Source organism: Schistocerca piceifrons, chromosome 4 (genome assembly GCF_021461385.2).
Source record: "Schistocerca piceifrons isolate TAMUIC-IGC-003096 chromosome 4, iqSchPice1.1, whole genome shotgun sequence".
Classification (NCBI taxonomy): Eukaryota; Metazoa; Arthropoda; class Insecta; order Orthoptera; family Acrididae; genus Schistocerca; species Schistocerca piceifrons.
In genome coordinates, this window is record NC_060141.1 from 248,227,055 (window position 1) to 248,241,787 (window position 14,733).

The 14,733-nt window shown below is 41.7% G+C and overlaps 1 protein-coding gene across 4 annotated transcripts in view; it reads left to right on the top strand.

Moving 5' to 3' along the window:
- LOC124796334 (FH1/FH2 domain-containing protein 3) overlaps nt 1–14,733 on the top strand; it is a 646,429-nt gene that overhangs the window by 112,621 nt on the left and 519,075 nt on the right. The window lies entirely within an intron of this gene.

Genomic DNA, 14,733 nt, shown 5'->3' on the forward strand with positions numbered 1-14,733 from the left:
TTTGACTTTTATGCTTTTAAATGCCTGTGGGGACCTGATCTTCCCACAGGTAAGAGTTTTAACGCATGACTCTTTTTGGGGTTTCCTTCCTGAAACATTGTTTTCTTCCTCCATTACAAAAGATTTTGTTGGGAGTTGTTGCCAGTTTAAGCCTGTTTTATCGGCATTATACAGTTGTTTGGGCGTAAGCCTAGTTCGTCAATTTTGGTGTCTAAATCTTTAATGAATTGACAAACTTCAGTGTCGTCAGGTGGTAGTTTTTCTCCGCTCAACTGCAACAAAACGAATGCTAAGCCGCTTCTTAAAGCTTTCAAACCAACCATCGATGGCTCGAAAATCATCGCTGTTGATCATTTCACGATAAAAAAACTGGGCTTTCTGTTTTAAAATATCTCCCTAAATAGGGAGATGTCTGCTTCTTTGTTGTTTAAACCAAACGTACAGAGCTTCCTCAACTTGAGGGTATTCGCTCATGCCCAGAGTTTTGCTCTTAGAGTCATCTACAGTTTTAATAATTGTTCTGCTTTACCGCTGTTTTATACTGTCTGCATCTTCTTGCGGAATGTTAACCTTTTGTGCGTCACATTTAGAAAAAAATTGGGGAAAATTTTTTTGTGATGAATATTTGCTGTATACGTTGCACATATGCCATATCCATTGCAAAAATTCTTTTGAAGCTATTGGTTAATAAATAAAATAATGATTCCAAATGGCATCATTAGAAATTACATAATAATTACTCAAAAAAAGCATACATAACTGTATTGTAAACTTACCGTATTTCTTTCCCTTTCCCTTGAGGAACTACGTTAAGTTGGTTCCATAACCAAGAATTTCAGTATACACAGAATAAAACTAAACACAACAGTTTTTGTTCACTCACAAATGCAGTAGCACAACTCACGACACTTCTCTGTTTGTAACCTCCCCCTCACTTATCGACCTTAATGACAGTGAAAAATTAAACCGCGTGTACCTGATGGAAATTTGGGGAAAGCAATTGTCACCGAAGTTTATCTGTCGGTGAAGAGGGAGGAAAGGGTTACATCTAAATGAAAGGAAAAATGCAAATGAAACTGGTGGATATTAATTTTGAAACAGGGTAAAGTTAATAAAGAAAGTAAATGTGCGGCCGTTACGTTAACAATTAACTAGTAGTAATTGGATATTTGAGATTTGGGGGAAATTACGGTCGCCAGTCCTATGGACAATTACTATAGCAACTGAAAAAGAAAGGTTATTACACATATAATTAGCACTAGAAGCGTAGCAACTGAAGGTTGACACGTGTTGTGTGAAAACTGAAAGTTTGTCAGAAGTAATAAATTTCGCTACACTCTGACTTAATTTAGCAAAAGAATTAATAAAACCGAAAAATTGAAAGTTAATTTAATGACTGAAATTAATAGTGAGCTTTGTTTCTGAAGCACATCGAAATTCAGTAAAATACGGTTAGTCTTGGGCTACCTCAACAATCATTTCAAAAGCTACTTGAATCTACGCAATTTAGAAATAAGAGATTTAACTTTGAACTTGAATTAAATGATTCTGAATAATTAACAATAGTAAAATTTAGTACGTACCAAGCTGAGCTGCAGTCGCAGGTAAGCTAAAATACGGTAACAAAACTCGCACTCTTAATTTGTCCTTGGGTAATCTAAATATTGTAGCCAGCTATGAATACCTTAACTGAACATTGAAATTAAAGCAGTGAAATCGAATGATATTACTTTAATGCTGGCGTTTGAATTTCAACGACACTCGGGTTCATTCCGAAGGAAGGGACCCTGCTTGGTCATGCAATTGGGACAATGAGCAACAAAGGTTCATGCTACGTTGCTGTAATTTAGTGAGAAAAATTTAACAGTTTGAAAAGCTGAGGTCTGCCATACAGTTCTAAAACTTTACGTGCTACCAGTCTTCCTTGTTGGTTGATTGAAGGTTTGAAGTCGTCGATCGAGGAGGTGGCGACAGTCACTCATTGTCGGCCATCGCTGTTGCAGAAGCTGGATGTTGACGCGCCTTCTTCTCGACACGGTCTCCAGCCGAAACGGGCTCTTGATGTGTGCCAGCTAACGCTTCCCGTCCGCGACACCATGTCAGAAACTATCATAGCAATTCGAGCGCAATTACATGCTGCCAAACCCCGAAAGCGCGGCAACTCGCGGGAGCGTCACACAACACACCTGCTCCACTGCACTACTCCAGCCAGACTCCCCCTGCCCGCGCTCCATGCGGCAGAGTTAACACTACCAAAGAACCTAAACACTTTGGTTCTCCACACGACCTATCGATGTATTCGTTCGATAGCATAGTTTTCCCTAGGCCAGACCCAGCGTATAAATACAAAATAATATTCGCAAAACAAACCAATTATACATCGACATAAATGCATATATATACAAATAGTAAAGCAATTACAATATACAAAGACACAGAAATGTTACGTCTTTAGGTAACAAAATAAGGAAAAATCTATAGAACAATAGATGGAAATAGGAGGATATGCATTTCCGGCGTTACATGTTCTGCACTCCAAATAAACGGCGAGTCATGATAGCAAACGCCACTGTGATCTGTTGGCCAAACTTGTAACTACGTGAAGCGATGCTAAATACCAAAAGCTTTAGAAATGGAAGTTGGAGATTCACCACTGTCATACCTTTTAATAATTTCCCATTTATCAGTAAGAGTTAAATTATGCTTACATTTAGCGTTTCCACTTGTGCTCGCTATCACGCAACACTTTTCGAAACAAAAATTAAAAAAGAACAATTAATCCACGTAGGAAAATTCAAATTCACTAATAACATGAAAGGAGCCCTCTCAATAACACATTGTTTTATACTGGCGTGAGGCACGTGGCGGGCGGGAACAACTGCTTGTCGTGACAAGTTATGTGCCTGCCTGTATCTGGAGCCAGCGCAGTGCCGACCTCCGACGCGGAATCGGACTACCGAGAGTGTGAAAGGTCAAATGTCGGATCATCACGAGTCTACTGTATTTTGATGAAAATTTCCGTTTCTTCCATGGTATCCACTCTTTCACTTTTCCCTTTTTGTGTAAAATTTCAAAGTTGTTTTCGTTTTTCAACGGGTGGCCTGTGCTTTTAACGTGTATTGTCACTGCTAATTTGTTACATCTATCGAGTCTGTAGCAGTCTACATGCACTTTAAATCGAGTTCTGAAAGTACTGAAATTTCTACCTGTTTGAAACTTTGCACAAAATCTGGAAAAGTAAAAGAATGGATATCACGGAAGAAAAGGAAAGTTTCATTCATTCAGATCGTTTCTGGGTCTTATATCGTTTTCCTGGACGTGAAGAAACACCAAATAAAAAAATTCTGGAGACGATGAATCTGGTCTATGGGAAAGTAACGGAATATCGCCATTTCTGCTGATAAGACGACCAGGAAATCCGTGTCCAGCCAAATCCATTTCAGCAGTATTGTTTGTTGCATCATCTTGCTGGAAGAATGTTTTTTTATCTGGGTCGTTGGCATTGCGTTTAGACAGAGAAAATGTTACTGTCATGTCAGCATAACCTTTAGAGTTTACCATCACCGTGTTACCGTTTTCACCTTCAAGAAAGTATGGCTTCAAAGTTGAAGATAACACGCGAGTTCGTGCGAGTAAATTAAGTTCTCGGTGGAAAGCGCGATGAGCCTTTACAAAACTATCCGAGTTTTTGTAATACGCGACTACAGCAAACGCACATTGCGCACTGAACGACAACTGCCCCCCCCCCCCCCCACACACACACACACATACACACAACCGCGGCAGCCAGCCTGTCGTCAAATCTTCCTGTTTCACTTCCTCTTCCCGTATAAAAACTCTTCATCTGATGAGTTAATTTCCATTGCCTTATTGTTGATCTTTTTTATTTATATGCTATGTTAATCTTATTGTAACTGATTTTCAAACCTATCTTCGGAATCGGTGCTTTAAGTTCTTGCAGTAGTTGACGTTTATTTGCACCAGGCAGTACAATGTCACCAGAAAAACAAAAGTGGTTGAGATGTATTACACTAAAAAATGTACTTCTGCTTCGTTGTCTATGTTTAAGGTATTGAAAATTTCCTCTAGGACTGCTGGGAATACTTTTGGTTTTATGAAATCTTCTTAAGTGAGTCCTCTTTCAATTGTAAAGTTCTCATTATCCTGATGGGGTGTCTTCAAGGCTGCAGTACCGTGAAACTTTTATGGAACAAATATTAGTTATATGTCTGTATGAGTCGTGTCTCTTCTTTCAGACATACCCGAAAGAACAGACACCACTCAATATGCGGCGTGAAGGCTAATACACTGAAGCATCAAAGAAACTGGTATAGGCCAGTATTCAAATACAGAGATATGCCAAACAGGAAGAATACTCTGCTGCAGTCGGCAATGCCTATATAAGACAACAAGTGTCTGGTGTCTTTGTTAGATCCGTTACTGCTGCTACAATGACAGGTTATCAAGATGTAAGTAAGTTTGAACGTGGTGTTGTAGTCGGCGCACGAGCGACGGGACACAGTATCTCCGAGGTAGCGGTGAAGGGATTTTCCAGACCGGCCATTTCACGAGTTTACGGTCAAAATCAGGAATCCGGTAAAACATCAAATCTCCGACTTCGCTGCGGCCGGAAAAAGATATGCAAGAACGAAACCAACGACGATTGGAGAGAATCGTTCAACATGACAGAAGTTAAACACTTCCGTAAATTGCTGCAGACTTCATTGCTGGGACATCAACAAGTGGCAGCGTGCAAACCATTCAACGAAACATTATCGATATGGGCTTTCGGAGGCGAAAGCCGATTCGTGTACCCCTGATGACTGAACGACACAAAGGTTTACGTCTCGCCTGGGTCCGCCAACACCGGCGTTGCACTGTTGATGACTGGAAACACGTTGCCTGGTCGGACGAATCTCGGTTCAAATTTTATCGAGCGGATGGACATGGACAGGTTTGGAGACAACCTCATGAATCCTGAATAGCCGATAATCACACTACTTTCAACGAAAACTAGTATCAGAAACAAGGATTGATTTGTTTATTCGTATTGCCAACTTCTGAGACGTAGCAGTAGGCACAAAACAAAGTAATTCGCAGCTTTCTAGACTATGTAGTTCCCAAGATACGACTACTGAACTGTTGCAGTATATGCGTAGCGGCGAAATTTGACAGTCACACGTCAACATTGAAAATATTATTTGAAGGTCTCACAATTGTCTGATTTTAATGTAGTATACAATGTAATGTTCAGGAAAGTCCAAAGTATATCATGGGGTAGAAAACAGAAAATGTCAAATTTCAACGAATTTCACGTACAATGTCCCTTTAACAACAATACTAACCACAGCATGCCGGGAAGACGCGTCGGCTGGCCAGACAGACCGTCTTCGATACGGAAGATAAAGGGCGAACCATTGCGACCAGGATGCGAATCTCGTCTTCGTCCACCACAACCCCCGCGCAGGCAAACATACTATGGGCGATCTTATTTAAGCAAGCACGCAAGCTGCTACAGCCAGTTCATCTCATTTCGTTGTGCTACGCTGCTACGTACGTTTACTATCGAGAAATACGACTAGGCGCCGAATAATGGACCATCATTCTGGTATACCGCATCACGCACTGTCTACTCGTGGCCGTGCAATCTGGACCCTATTTATCGGAACGGACTAAGGCATGTGAATTGGACATATATTTTCGCTGTGTCAATAATAAACATGCATCATTTTTGGTTCTGTGTTCTTTCTGTCATAACACCTGTTAAAGTCATTACCACGTGCACTGGTGAGAAGTGTAGCCTTAATACCAGGTATATTGAAAACCCTCGCGTTGCAAGATTTCTGTAAGACAGACCGACAACTGACGAACCACCCTGACAAGATTTTCTCTCCTCCTCGTTGATGTCCATTGTTACAGGGCTTTCTACGCCACTGCTCATCTGTATGTCCAGAAATAAACGAGTGTCTGTACCAACAGCGGATTTACGTTTCAACGCTAATTCTCGTCCGTGGAGGAGTGGCCACCTTGTCTGACTGACCCGGGATCGGTCTGTAGTAGCGTCAAGGTTTTTTTCACGTTGAGAGGATGGACGGAGTCTGCTCAGCCTCTTGGCGACATGTGAAGATCTACTTGAAGGACAAGTAGCAACTCCGTCTTCAAAAGCCGACATTAAAGCCACGGGGAGCGCTTAGGTAAACAAACGCAGCTCCTGCGACTGCACTGGATTCTGCTGCGCTTGGCACGGTTCACACAGTCCCTGGGTCCTGATCGTGAAATTGGTTAAATTTTCATTTCCTGTTATCGTTGGTGGGGATAAGAGGTACTTATAGACACGATCTCATCACATATATTAAAAAGCTGCATTTAATGTTGAAATAAAACATTGAAACTTGTCGTTATCGGTAAGGATAAACAAGTAGCCTTAGTAGTACATAGTGACACGGGTTTCAAACAAAAATAAATATACACGGACGGAAATAAAATCGCAACAGCAAGGAGAAGTGCGAGATGGAAAAAGTTGGTGGGTGTGTTACCACATCTGAAAGATGTCTATTCAGTTTTCGCGCCAGTCGCTTAAGAGTGGCGCTGGTAGCGCTACTATGAGAATGGAAATCAAGTTTGTTTTGAATAAAGCAGTAATGGTCGTGAGCGTTAGCTACCTTTGAGATAGGGCGTACTGAGTCGATGTTAGTCAAGAATGCCTTTAAGAAGATGAGGACGCCATTATTAACAGTTCACTGAGGTTGCACGATGTCGTGTAATAGGGCTATGAGAAGCTGGATTTTCCTCCTATGATATTGCAGAAAGACTTGGCAGAAATGTAGCCACTGTGCATGATCGCTGGCAGCGGCGGTCAACGGAAAGTACTGCCACAAGAAGACCGTACTCCGTACGGCCACATGGCACAACCGAGAGGGAAGACCATCGTGTTCGGCGTTGGTCGTGACGTATTGTGCTGCGTCTGCAGCAGTAATTCGAGCAGCAGTTGGCACCACAGTGACTCAACGAACTGTTACAAATCAGTTACGTCAAGTACAGACCCAAGCCTGATGCCCTGTAGCGTGCATTCCACTGACCACAGACCACCGCCGTTTGGGATGTCAGTCGTGTCAACCGAGAGCTCATTGGAGGGCAGAGGGGAGGTCAGTTGTGTTTTCTGATAAAAGCTGGTTCTTCCTCGGTGCCAGTGATGACCGTATGTTGACAAGGAGGAGGCCAGCTGACAGCCTGCAACCAACCTGTCTGCGTGCTAGACACCCTGCACGTAGACCTAGAGTTATGGTCTGGGGTGAGATTTTATATGACAGAAGGAGCTGTCTCGTGGTTATCCCATGCAGCCTGACTGCAAATTTGCACGTCGGTCTGATGATTCGACCTGTTGCGGTGCCATTCATGAACAGCACTACAGGGGGTGTTTACCAATAGGTTACCGTTCTTCTTCAATAAAATTCTTCAGGGTATCAGACCGCATCGTCATAATTTTAAATTGCGCCAACGTTTCGGCCAGCGTTGCAGCTAGCCTTCATCAGGGCCTTACGTTAACGTAAGGCCCTGATGAAGGCTAGCTGCAACGCTGGCCGAAACGTTGGCGCAATTTAAAATTATGACGATGCGGTCTGATACCCTGAAGAATTTTATTGAAGGAGGTTACCGTTCGCCCACATACCGCTGTTGTAACCCAACACCCTCTATGTAGTGTCGACATTTTGCCTTAACCTGCTCGATCAGCAGATCTGTCCCAAATTGAGCACATATGGGACATTATCGGACGACAGCTCCAGCGTCATCCACAAACAGCATTAAACGTCTCTGTATTGACCCACCAAGTGCAACAGGCATGGAACTCCATCTCACAAACTGACATCTGGACGGCACAATGCATGTACGTTTGCAAGCTTGTATTCAACATTTTGGCGATTCCACTGGTTATTAATGTACCAGCATTTCACATTTGCAATAACTACGAGGTGCGACAATAAAGTAATGAGACTGATGTGAAAAAAAGTGTTGCTTACCATTTTAGTCAAGTTTAGTGTTGTCTCCTTCAAAGTAGTTCCCTTCTGATTGCACACGCTTTTTCCAGCGCTTCTGCCATTGATGGTAACATTTCTGGAGCTTATCTTTTGTAATATCCTCCAAGACCCTCGCCATAGCTTTTTGGACATCTCGTGTTGTTTGAAAATGGTGTCCCTTGACCGCCGTTTTGACTCTTGGAAATAGAAAAAAGTCGCACAGAGCGATATCTGGTGAATACGGTGGCTGTGGTAGTACTGAAATTTGTTTTGAGGTTAAAAATTGCTGTACTGACAGAACAGTTTGGGATGGCGCATTATCGTGAAGCAGAATCTTCAGTTGTTATTAGACGAACCATTTCTCAACTGATGTTCAGTTCTTCTGCAATCATTTTCACGGATAATCTTCGATCAGATCTTACGAGTTCACGCACCCTGGCCAAGTTGACATCTGTCCATGAGGTCGATGGTCGTCCACTGCAGTCGTCATCTTCACATTCGTTCTGCCTTCACTAAACATTTTATGCCAACGAAAAACTTGAGCTCTTGACATAACCTCCTCTCCAAAAGCCTTCTGAAGCTTATGTAAGTTTTCGTCGTGCTTTCACGCAATTTAACGCAACAAGAAATGGCATACCGTTGCGCAATATTATACGGTTCCATTTCTGTGACGAGAAACACAAACACGTGTTAACTTATTACAGCATAACTCACGACTGAGCAGTTGCATCGATGTACCATTTGGACTAGAAGCAGCTTATAGACCAAGGTCAAAGATATTGTGCCTACGCAAGCCTGCAGGGTTCCCACATCTTGCTGTGAAAATCAGTCTCATTACCTTATTGTCGCACTTCGTATACTCGAGTTTATACTAACCTGTGATCTTGCAACCTTAATCACTTGAATATATTACCCAGACATATGTATTCCAGAAATTTCATTACTATAAATTAATTATTTCTTGGCGTTGGGATTTTTTCCGTCAGAGTATATCAATTAAAATATTTAGAAAATTAGCTTACTCTGTTCGTCCATGACGAGGCCGAGCCTATTGACGGGTTCCTTGACTTTCGGAGATCATTTAGCACAGTTATCACAGTCCTTTAATCAGCAAAATAAACGCTTACCGAATACTACACTAGATTTGTGACTGAAATCAGAACTTTCAAGGACATAGTGCTCAACACATGTTCTTAAAAGGGCGAAATGTTCACATATAACAGTAACTTCGGGAGCTCGCCAACACAGTCTTACAGAAACGTTATGGTGGCGTGGGAAGCATAATGTGGCTGTTCCTGGTTGATTCTTTTGATGGAAGTTGCAGCGCCAAATGAGAAATTCAGAAAGATCTGTAAAGGATCGACACTTGGTGCAGGGAATAACACTTGACCCTTAACGGAAACGAATGTGATGTATTGCTCATAAATAGGCTGAAATCCTCATTACAACTGCATTGTATTGTCGACGGTAAATTGCTTGATACAGTAACCATCGTAAAACGTGCCAGAGTAACCATCCTGAGCGACGCAATATGTAAAGACCACACTAAACTAACTGTAGGAAAATCAGCTGCCAGACCGAGATTTCCTGAGGAAAAAGATGGCAAACAAAATTCTCATTTGACCGATTCTTGAGTACTGTTCATCAGGACGGATTCTTTACCAGAAATGATTAATAGAGAAGATAAATCAGAGCGGCGGTTTTCGTCAAGTGTTAATACGCACGCGAGCGTTACTGTGATGATCATCAAACTCTGGAGATAGACGCTGCAAGTGACGCATTGCGCATCACGGAGAAGTTTAGCATTAAAATTCCAAGAGCTACAGTGCAGGAGGAGTCACGCAACGCATTACTTCTTGTCACATACATTTCGCGACTTGACCTTAACCACAAAATCACATACATTGTAGCTCAGAGGGAGGTACACTTACATTCATGCATACTAAGTACTATTAGCAAATGGAAGCGGAAAGGGAAGAAATGTTAAGGGTACATGGAATACGCACAAAGAAAAGTGGTTTGCATAAAATACAGATGACCCTAAACATTATCGGCTTCTGTTGAACAGCGTAATGATTAGACCTCGGATTTTAGGTTAAAACCTATTTTGTTCCTCATTAAATACAGGCAATAAAAGTTGTACATACACGAATTTATGGTCGAAAAGGCTAGTTTTATAGCACCTCAAAATACCTAATTTCAGGTTAGTACCCAATTGTAACTAAATTCTAAAAATCCAATTAAACAAATTTTTTATAACTAACATTCTCTCGCGGTCTTCCCAGCTAAGAATTTTGCAAATATTTCATCGAGAACTGTAATTTTATAGTACCTCAAATAACTAATTTATGTTAGAACCTGACTGTACCTCTTTTTTAAAAATCCTAAAAATACCTAATTTCATGTTAGAACTTGATTGTATCTAATTTTTAAAACTCCAGTCAAATAAAATTTGTATGACCAAAACTACTCTTCTTGTCTTCCTGGCTACTTAGAAAACAGTAATTGAATGATAACTGGTTTGTTTGCATGCGTGAACGCCAATAGTGAGTCACACTAGGACAGCATACGCCAGGCTGTTGCAGTCCGCCCTGCTCCGCAGAGCTTTGTCCCTCGCTTTGAACCGTCAAATGGGCCAGCAAGGCACCGAGGAGCCTTGTGATCTGTCTCCGGCGCCCTCCTGCCCTGTCGGAATAGCCTGTTTACTCGTAAAACAGCTGCACTGTCTTCATGCAGTTGGTCAGCGTGCTGTTTGGATGTGGTGAAATATTTCACAGCGACAGTCTATTTGTGGAAAGTCAAGCATGCCGAAAGTAACCAACTCCAAATTATCTCTGGTTCGTCAGTGGTTACAAGAATTTCCTGATTTCTCTACAGACGGAAGAGTTATTTACTGCAATGTTTCCAACAAAGACGTAAGTAAAATGTTAACCTTTTATCTGCTACACCCACTCACAGAACAGTGATGCCACTGTTTTTCCAGAGTTAACTTGGACGAGACACATGCAAACGCAAAAATATTGTTTCTAACCCCTTAATATATGTTGATTTTGCTAAGTAGATCTCGTACATAAATTCTTCCACAAAGTATTCTCATTTATTTCTGTTTTTAGGTACATTTTGAACAGAGGTCGCATTTAAGTCAGCATGTTGCGGCGAATAAACACCAGGCAAATTTAAAAAATAAATCAAACTTGAAACAAACATTTGTAACTAAAACAAATGCAACAAACAAAAACGAATTTCATCTTGACCTGTGTCGAGCCTTTGTTGCAGCACACACACCATTCAATGCAGTTGAAAATAGCCAAATCAAAAGTTTTCTAGAGATTCCATCAGAATCCACACTGATAAAGAACTAGTTAGATACTTTATATGACAATACACTGAGCAGTATAAGGGAAGATACAGGCGATTCATACATGTGCATCTCTGTCGATGAGACAAGTGACAGACAAGGTCGATATGTGGCTAATCTGCTTGTTGGAATGTTAGATCCTGACACTCGCTCTGTACCTCATCTCATCTGCAGCAAGGAGCTAAAAAAGACTAACCAGGAAATAATTGCTCACTTTGTTAATAAAGCCCTCATATTACTTTTCCCCAACAATCTAGATGAAAATAAAGTACTTGTAATCTACACTGATGCAGCCGCATAAATGACTGCTGCTGTTAAATTTTTGAAAGTGTTTTATCCAGCCTTGCTCTATGTCACATGTCTTGCCCATGTCATGAATTGTGTAGCTCTTACGGTACATCTCGAATTTCCACACTAAGTAAGCTAGTTTTAACCATCAAAAATGTTTTTATTAAAGTTATTTCGAGAGGAACTTCCCAACATACCACTTCCACCAGAACTCGTACTTACTCTCTGGGGTACGTGGCTAGAGGCTGTGGAATATTACAGCGAGAAGTCAATAAGAACATTATTCTTAAATTGTGGGAGGAGACAGCGAGTATTACTTCAGCTAAAGATCTTCTAAAGGACCCAACAATTTCCAACGACATTGCATACATAAAATCTCATTATGCATTTTTTATCCGTATTATTAAAGCTCTAAAGTGTTCAGGAAAACCCGTCTATATGCAACTACAATTGATTGAAGAGGCGACAGAAAAGTCAACTTGGTCCCGGGCTCTATTGGTATGGGAGTTAGTGAAAAACTAAAGACAGTGCTACAAAAAAAAATACCAGGATTGACACACTCTGAACAGTGGCTGACATCGTATCAGGTAAATCAACAGAACATGAGTGTGCGGTCACACTGTGCCTAATACCGTCATTTAAATATGCTCCGGTGACATCTGTTGACGTGGAACGCTTGTTCTCAGCAGATAAGATTCTATTAACAGACAAGATATGCAGTTTTTCAACGGAAGATCTGAAGAAAGTGTTGGTTATTTACTGTCACTGTAATTATGGACTTGGTCAATAATATAATGTGGATTTTTGTCAATGTATTTATCTTTACAGAGAATAAAACGTCAGATTTTGTTCACCTATTTTCTGATTTTTATAACCTATTTTTGTAAGTGATAGAACCTATTTTAAGTACCTAATTTAAGATTTTGAGAACCTTAAAGTCCGAGGTCTAGTGATGATACACCTTTGCAGCGCAATACTGCAGCGTTTCCGCCGATCAAAAGACGGAAGAGAATACCAGAATTGCCGAACTGTGACGTAAATTGTTTGAACACTGTATGTTGTATTCAGACATGGCCTACTTAAAACAGTGAAAACTGGGCTGAAACAATAGAAGACGAATTCTCCAAAAACACATGTGGTAGCTATCGCAAAATGTAACCACAGATGGTGCAACTTATCGTCTTTTCATGCAGGTGGAGAAGCATTTATTTGTCGCATTCCGTTGATCCCCAGTGATTGAAACACGCCCTTCGATTTAAAGCGACTGTAGTTTCCCAAGCGGCTTGCGTTCGCTGTGAGTATGGACGAGGGCAGAGCTAATCACTTTGTGTGTGGAAGATACTAAACATCTCGGGCACTACCGCTAGTAACAAATATTTGCACCGCATTAAAATTGTATTCAATTAAATGACTGATTGTTGTTGTTGTTGCACGTAGGCATCAAAGAAAAAAGAGTGTCAGATGTAAGTTTTCAATTACGCTTAGAGGAAGTATGATGTGGGATCCGTACCAGGTCGGGTTGACAGAGGAGATAGAGAAAATCCAAAGAAGAACGGCGACGTTTTGCCACAGGCTTATTTGGTAAGCGTGATACATTACAGAGATGTTTAGCAAACTCAAATGGCAGACTCTGCAAGAGAGGCGCTCTGCATCGCGGTGTAGCTTGCTGTGCAGGTTTCGAGAGGGTGCTTTTCTGGATGAGGTATCGAGTATATTGCTTCCCCTTACTTATACCTCCCGAGGACCCCAAAGAGATCACGAATGTAAAATTAGAGAGATTCGAGCGCGCACGGAGGCTTTCCGGCAGTCTTCCCGCGAACCATACGCGACTGGAACAGGAAAGGGAGGTAATGACAGTGGCACGTAAAGTGCCCTCCGCCACACACCGTTGGGTGGCTTGCGGAGTATAAATGTAGATGTAGATAACGGTAGTGGTGAACTTTTCCCACTGCATTAGGGACTTGGCAAAGTTTCTCAAGTAACGGATCTGACATCGTCAACACCACATATTGGTTCTTGCTATGGTTCTCGGAGGCGATAACCTATCTTATTAAAAAGAACGTTCAAAATATCGACAGTAATCTACGTTATTTCCAAGATTAAGATGGGATTTGACGTAAAACTTTCCCTGGCAAGGCATCGACTTCGTGACGTCACACAGCCTACCTGTCACTTCTCGCAGACTATACTGTGTGTTACAAAAAGGTACGGCCAAACTTTCCTCACATGTTATGTGGACATGTGTCCGGAAACGCTTACTTTCCATGTTAGAGCTCATTTGATTACTTTTCTTCAAATCACATTAATCATGCAATGGAAACACACAGCAACATAACGTACCAGCGTGACTTCAAACACTTTGTTACAGGAAATCTTCAAAATGTCCTCCGTTAGCGAGGATACATGCATCCACCCTCCGTCGCATGGAATCCCTGATGCGCTGATGCAGCCCTGGACAATGGCGTATTGTATCACAGCCGTCCACAATACGAGCACAAAAAGTCTCTACATTTGGTACCGGGGTTCCGTAGACAAGAGCTTTCAAATGCCCCCATAAATGAAAGTCAAGAGGGTTGAGGTCAGGAGAGCGTGGAGGCCATGGAATTGGTCCTCCTCTACCAATCCATCGGTCACCGAATCTGTTGTTGAGAAGCGTACGAACACTTCGACTGAAATGTGCAGGAGCTCCATCGTGCATGAACCACATGTTATGTCGTACTTGTAAAGGCACATGTTCTAGCAGCACAGGTAGAGTATCCCATATGAAATCATGATAACGTGCTCCATTGAGCGTAGGTGGAAGAACGTGGGGCCCAATCAATACATCACCAACAATGCCTGCCCAAACGTTCACAGAAAATCTGTGTTGATTACGTGATTGCACAACTGCGAGCGGATTCTCGTCAGCCCACACATGTTGATTGTGAAAATTTACAATTTGACCACGTTGGAATGAAACCTCATCCGTAAAGAGAACATTTGCACTTAAATGAGGATTGACACATTGTTGGATGAACCATTCGCAGAGGTGTACCCGTGCAGGCCAATCAGCTGCTGATAGTGCCTGCACAC